This window comes from Artibeus jamaicensis, unplaced genomic scaffold (assembly GCF_021234435.1).
Source record: "Artibeus jamaicensis isolate MK-2021 breed Jamaican fruit bat unplaced genomic scaffold, CSHL_Jam_final contig_373, whole genome shotgun sequence".
NCBI classification, from domain to species: domain Eukaryota; kingdom Metazoa; phylum Chordata; class Mammalia; order Chiroptera; family Phyllostomidae; genus Artibeus; species Artibeus jamaicensis.
This window is the reverse complement of record NW_026521807.1, coordinates 10,500,360-10,507,452: the sequence shown is the minus strand read 5'-3', so window position 1 is coordinate 10,507,452 and position 7,093 is coordinate 10,500,360. Positions and strand designations below refer to the sequence as shown.

Sequence of the window (7,093 nt, the reverse complement as noted above, 5' to 3'; positions counted from 1 at the left end):
TATAGCTATATAATATAGTTAGGTTCTTTGGTAATTTGTTTAGAAGTAAAGGAGTGGCAGTACTATCTTTTTGTATTAAAGTCTCACTGATTTTTGGACAAATCGACAACCTTGCTTGCCTGCTTTTTAAAGACATGCTTATTTGAAGAATGGGAAGGAGTGGGACTAATAAAAGATAAGATCTCATTTCTTTTCCTTTCTTTTCTCCGCCCCTGCCTTTCAAGAACGTGGCCCGCTACTCCTGAGGTGTCCCTGCTCGCCCTCATCATTTAGCCTGATAGTGCCACCCTAAGGAAGGGTTCTCGTTCATCTGATATGACTGATACAGTCCGATGCCTCATGCTTTCCTAATACTGAAAAATCCTTAGCTGTTGTTTTCTCTCAGATTCTGAATAGAGAAAAACCGTGAAAACCTTGACATTAGTTAAACTGTTTTTAAAAAGATGTAAATATAGGAAGGGAGGAAAATTGTTTCCTCAACCAAATTGTTGAGGAAAGAAGGGTGCATGGGGAAAGGAAAAAGTGGAAATTAAGACTGAATAATGGGAAAAACTTACAGAAGGAAGAGAAGAAGAAAGGTCCTTGTAAGGATGCGACTAGGAAGGAAAGGAGGGTAGAGAGAGGGCAAGATATAGCCCAATGGAATCTTGTAATACTGTGCGTGAGAAATTTTCCACAGCATTTCAAGGCTCTGAAAGTTTCTCCATGGCTCTGTTGAGCAGAACCCCCCACCCCCAGCTCATTTTGTATTACCATTAATGCTGAAGGTACGGTAGCTGCAGAGGTGGCATTTTCTTCTAATTTAATTTTCAGTTACTGAACTCAGTTACCGACTCTTCAAAGCCTCAGGGAGGATGAGCCTTTGTTAAAGCCGTGGCCGCTAACTTTCACTTTTCTTTCTTAACCTCATTAGATTTCATAAGGTTTAGTTCTAGTCCAAAAAGCACTGTACAGTGGCTAAACTATGTAAAATGAGGGTTTTGGTGAAAAACAACACCTGCAAAAATGTCACACGAATTTCAACTTCAGTTGTATCCAGTGATGTCACCAAATTAAATCCGAGTGCGGACATGGCACTAGTAATAGGGTATTAAATTTGTCACGGGCTTCATGAAAGCCACAGCCTGTGACTTCCTTCATGGCACCCTGCCGTGTGATGAGCCAGAAAGGCTCCCTGTCTGGTGGCATCTTTATGTGTGTTCAATGGGTAGCACAGCCAGGCAGACAGTAGCCTCATTGAGGCAGAATTTGAAAATGGGCTGCTCACCTGGGTTACTCCACATTGAGCATCAGAACTCTGACTTAACTGGTGTGAAGAAGCCGTTTCCAGTGTATGGGGAGACTCATTAACAATCATATTTTTTAATTTTTTGAGAGTAGCTGGACCCTGGAATGAGAACTATGTATGATCAATTCTGAACAATAATATAAATGACCTATCAAGGTTATATGATGATACTGCAGCCTCTTTGCTTCCAAGGTTTTCGGGGTATGTTTCTTTACTGGCTGGATCACTGCCTCTGGGTTAGAGACTTCGCCCTGTATGGGCAGACACAGCAAGGAGAGTTTCACTGCCTCAGGACTCACTTTGCCACTCACAGAGTCTCTATGCCTCTGGTCTTTGTAACAAGCTGTTTTCTCTCCTCTGGTGCAATATTCTGTCCTTGACATGACATCGAAAGGCGTGTTAAAGCCACCTAAGTGGGACAAGTCCCCCTTCGAGGAGTGTAAATCTAATTGGATCCACTACTTGTTCAGAGACATGGCACTGGCTGTGTAGTGCCCTTGCTTTACTTGAGATATCAGCTGCATAAAGAATCATTCTAAAGGATATATCATGATAATGAAAAACTTGGCTTGGTATTTGGCTAAAACATTTTATATTTTATTACCTTTAATGAAAGAGGTGATATAATAAAATCAGATTTATTTGTTGTAAGAAAACGTACCAGATTTCACTTGGGCTTGTTCTAGAGGGAGTATTTTTATAAATACTGTTTTCTAAATATACAGCAAGAGATATATTTTACATTATGATCCATTTATTGCAATGTACACAGTTCTTGCTAAGAAACCATGCAATGTGTCCTGATTGTTTCTAGTCTGTTCCATTCCATTTATTTCCAGGGAGGTGGGTGAAGGGGGGGATAAATGGTGATGGAAGGAGACTTGACTTTGGGTGGTAAACACACAATACAGTATAAAGAAACAATTGTAGAATTGTATCCCTGAGACCTATATAATTTTATTAACCAATAAATTTAATATAAATTTATTAACCAACAAATTTAATATAAAATAAATAAATAATTAAAAATAAAGCTGCTAGTTACAACCTACCACATTTATTTCATTACCCACCAAGGGGTGGTCATGCACAGTTTGCAAATGCCTTTTCTAGAATTTTGAGGAAAATAAGCACAAAGGATAAGATAAAAATTTAACAATGGAAATTAGGTAGTTGACACATGGTGCTAAATTCTAACCACACAGTAGCTGTTTTGTCCTTGTTGTTTCAAGTATTGACTTTAATGGATGATTATTATTTTTAAAGATCTTGATGGCAACTTGTTACATTGATATATATATATATATATATATATATATATATATATATATTAAAATAGCCAATAGTTTTGTTGTTTTTAGCCAAGGATTTTTTTTAATTATGAATTTGCTCTTCCTAGTTTTTGCACAAGCAGCTCTCAGTCTTTTCTACACTTGTTTTATCAGTTTATGTTGTATTTTATTAAATTGTATAATTCTAATACCAAGTAAAAATAGCAGAAAAATTGGGAATACATGTAACTGATTCTTAGCAAGCATTTAACTCATCTGGTTAAAGTAGAAAACTGGACAATACTAAAGAATAGTCTTTTGGTCATGGGTTTTGATGCAGAGTATTAGTCCAGACTTTTACATAGGAGCCTAGAAAATCAGTGCATTGAACACCAACTTCGTGCATCTTCCGAGGTTTCCTGGCTGGCATTCCTCCTTCTCTCTCTTGGGAAGCACCCACCCACCAAATCACCTTTCCCCTTTGAATTCCAATCATATAGCATATTATAGGCATGGAATCTGGCTTTCTGAGTGGCCACCAAGGGGCCTAATGATGCAGCTTGGAAGTGCCGAGAAGAGGTCGCTTTGTACAGGGAATCATGACCAATGGGAAATGGGAAACTGGAGGATCGGCGGATGAATCACCTTGCTTTTTTCCTTTGGCTGCAACAAAATTGGCATCTTCTTGCAACTTCCTAGAAGAAAGTCCTTTGTGTGCGTAAACATAACTGACCATGAATTGTCGTACTGCTTTTGAACTAAGTGTAAAGTGTCAGCCATCATTACACTGCATCTCTTATTTCCTCATTTCTCCCTTTCTCTCATCCTCATCACATTGGGACTACCAGTCCCTAGTGTGAGCACTTGAATCTCTGCCTCAGGCTCTGTCCTCTCAAGGGATCATGCAAAGGCAGTCTGGTGGGTCAGTTAAACAGAGCTGTATCTTAGAAGCTTCTGTGGTAGAGTAGTAGTGCCAGGTGAGGAGGGACTAGGAGATAAGAGGGCTGGTAGAATATCTACAGTAATTTACAGTCTTTAGGGCTTATCCAGGGAATATGATATCAAAAATTAATATGCATCCTTAAAGACAAAGATGAAGAAATAGCTAATGGGAGAAAACAAGGTTTCTACTCTGGTAGGCAAGCATAGACATAGGCACAGAAGGAATAATAATACTCTTGTTAAAAATGATAACTAACATCGATTCTTACTTGTTGCAGCCACCATGTTAAGCACTTCATAAAGTGTATTTAATTGTTATAATGATCCTCTGAGCTAGGCACTGATTTTCAGATGAAGAAATTGAGATTTAGAAAATGTAGAAGGTTTTCACACTGTTGTCTAGTAGGAAATGGTGGAATGGAGATTCCAGCCCAGGCAGTTCGACTTGTAACCACCGTGTGACAGAGGACGGGCAAACACCTGAGTGTGGCATGAGGCACAAGGAAGCCACGAAGTAGCTGCTTCTCCCAACCTCTCAGGAGAAAGTCTTAGAATGTCTTTTGTGCTGAGCAAACATACCTGCCTAGTGCTGTGCAGAGAACCAGTAGCAATAGCTCGGGCTGCAGATAGGAGGACCCCTTCATAAAATAGGACAGCCTACATGCAACTGTTGAGCAAGGTCAGAGGCAATCTGAACCATTTCTCAGAAATTAAGCAACTTCCAGGTAAAGTAAATCATAGCTAGCTGGTGTAAACCTGCTCATATTGAAAAACCCTGTTTCTACTTTTATCATAGTTTTTGCAGACAGCTAGATCTTTCTAATTTCATTATTTCATTTATTCAACAAATATTTAATAAACATGTACCCTGGGTCCTGCAGAATTATAGGAGCTGTGGATATTCAGAGATAATTAAGGTACAGGCTAAAACATTAAGAATTCACAGGCTGGTAAAGACTTCCAACCACTCAAGAAATTGGAATTAAATAACAGTAAGCATGGAGTATGTGGAACACAGAGGAGTGGATCGAACCCTTTGTCTGCTGCTGGAGGAATGGGGCTCATCCCACAGACAGTGAAGAAGAACTGTGTCCTAAGAACTGGACACATTTTTTTTCCCTAAGAGACAAGGGAAATAAAGGGCAGAAGGAGCAGTACAAAGGAAGAAACTGAATCATGAATGAGTATAGTGCATTCCAGGTATAGCTGGGTGGTGGGTTTAGAATGTAGGTAGATTGGCCATATCATTCACCAGCAAAGCCAGGATGGTACTTTTGAGAGTGAAAAGTAATGCTTTTTATAATTACTCTGACAACAGGCACGGTCCTGGGTAAACTGGGATTTTTGGTTACCTGAGTGAGAAGACTGCAGAATGGAGTTTTGAAGTCACTTAGACTTGTGTTTGAATCAAGGCTTGGATTCTCAGAGGCAGAGTGACTGTGTTCAGCCCGTTGTTTAGCTGACTATACCTCCATTTCCTCATCTATACAATGAAAATTAATAATTTCTCCCTTGAGGGTTTGTACAATGACCAAATAAGGTGGCACATAATGTAACTAGTACAAGGTGCCCAATAACTATTGCTTCCTAGTGTCCACTCTACTCCCACTATAAGACAGAAGAGGGAGATGAGGCTGGAGGATTAGGCAAGTGTGGGACTACCATAGCTCTTTTGTATCATGCTAAGGAGTCTGAATTTCAAAGGGAAAAAAAGTAATTAAGCAGAGGTTAACCAATCATGTTTGTGCTTCAGAGACACAAGCCTGGCAGCACTGTTTAAGATAGATTCAACTTATTAGGGAAATGAGTCATACCCAGGAGCTCCTAGTGATCTCTGGCACAGCAGAGTCTTGAGATCTTTACCTTTTTAGGTGGGATTCATGCTCTATTGATGCTGGGAAATGAGGATGGGGGAGTGGGGTTGAGTGACAGACAGTGATTTAGAATGGGGAATTCTGATCCTTCTGGGCCTTATGCAGACTTAGAAAGAACTAACCATTGTGCTGGCTTCCATGACAAAAACCAATGTCAAGGCTGCCTAAGATAAGTTTGGCATCCATGCAGGTGACTATGATGCAGAGGCCCTGGAGAGGATGCTCTTGAGCTTCCCCATCACCAAGACCTACTTTTTCTACTTCAACCTGGCCCAAGGCTTCTCCCAGATCAAGGGCCATGGCAAAAAGTTTGGTGATACTGTGGCCTCCCTGGGCAACTCGCGTGACACCTGCCAGCTCTGAAACACCTGTATGCATACAAGCTGCATGTGCACCCCATCAACTTCAAGCTCCTGAGCCACTGCATGCTGGTGACCCTGGCCAGCCACCATGCCTGATTTCACCCCTGCAGCACACGCCTTCCTGGACAAGTTCTTGGCCTTTGTGAGCAACATGCTGACCTTCAGATATGGTTAAGCTGGAGCTGTGACTATCCTTCCCCTGGGTCAGGGCCTCTTTGTTCTCTGCCACCTACATGTCCCGATCTTTGACTAAAGTCTGTGTGGGCTGAAAAAAAAATGGGAAATTATGACGACTTCCTAACATCAGGTTCTCAACATATGAGAGCAGCACCTGAGAATATCAGTTTGCTAGTAATGCAAAATCTTGGCCATATAGACCTACTGAATCAGAAACTCTGGAGGTGAAGGTTCAACAATCTCTATTTTAACCAGCCTGCCAGGAGGTTCTCATACACACTAAAGTTTAAAACCACTGCACTAACTCAAAGTATACAGGCACACTTCGGTTATATTGAGGGTTTGGTTCCATACCACCTCAATATAGTGAGTTGTAATCTTTTTGCTAGTAGTGTCTTGTCCTTAACTTATAAAAAGGGCATCATGTGTGAAGAAAATAAAACAAGATATACCTGTATTGCAGAGTTAAAAATGAAGTAGAAGATGATCAAGGAGAGTGTATCAGAGAATAATAATAAATATGTCACCAAACTAAGGGAGCAAAAGAAGTAGACATTTAAAGTCAAAGTATGAAGTGAGGGATATGGAGAGCCAAGGAGGTAAGAAGGAGCCCCCAGCCCTGCCTTGTGTGGCTCAGTGAATTGAGTGTGGGCCTGCAGACCAAAGGGTCATGAGTTTGATTACCAGGCAGGGCATATGCCTGGGTTGTGGGCCAGATTATCAGTTTGGGGCAGGAGAGATTCACACATTGATGTTTCTCTCTCACTCTTTCTCCTTCCCTTCCTCTCTCCACAAAAAATAAATTAAAAAAATTTTTTTAAAGAAGAAATTACCAATTGAGTAAATAAGCAGTTGAGATGGTTTTGGAAAATACCTAAAATAGACTCTGTAGCTTATTTTAGTTTCCTAGGACTGCTGTAACAAAGAACCATAAACTGGGTGGCTTAAATACCTGACATTTATTTTCTTATACTTCTGAAGGCCCGAAGTCAGAAATCAAAGCGTTGGATTTCTGGGTCATGTGCCCTCTGAGGCTCTAGGTAGAATCCTTCCTTGGCTCTTTCTAGCTTCTGGTGGTAGACACCAACGCCCCTTCCCCACAACACTTTGTGTTCCTTGCCTTGACGCTGCAACACTCCAATCTTTGTCTTCTATTTCCTCTGTCTCCACCTCTGTGTC

General features: G+C 40.7%; 1 pseudogene; it reads left to right on the top strand.

Annotated features, from left to right (window-relative positions):
- The first annotated feature begins 971 nt into the window (after positions 1-971).
- Positions 972-5,912, top strand: LOC119059797 (hemoglobin subunit alpha-like; annotated as a pseudogene).
- The last annotated feature ends 1,181 nt before the right edge of the window (positions 5,913-7,093 follow it).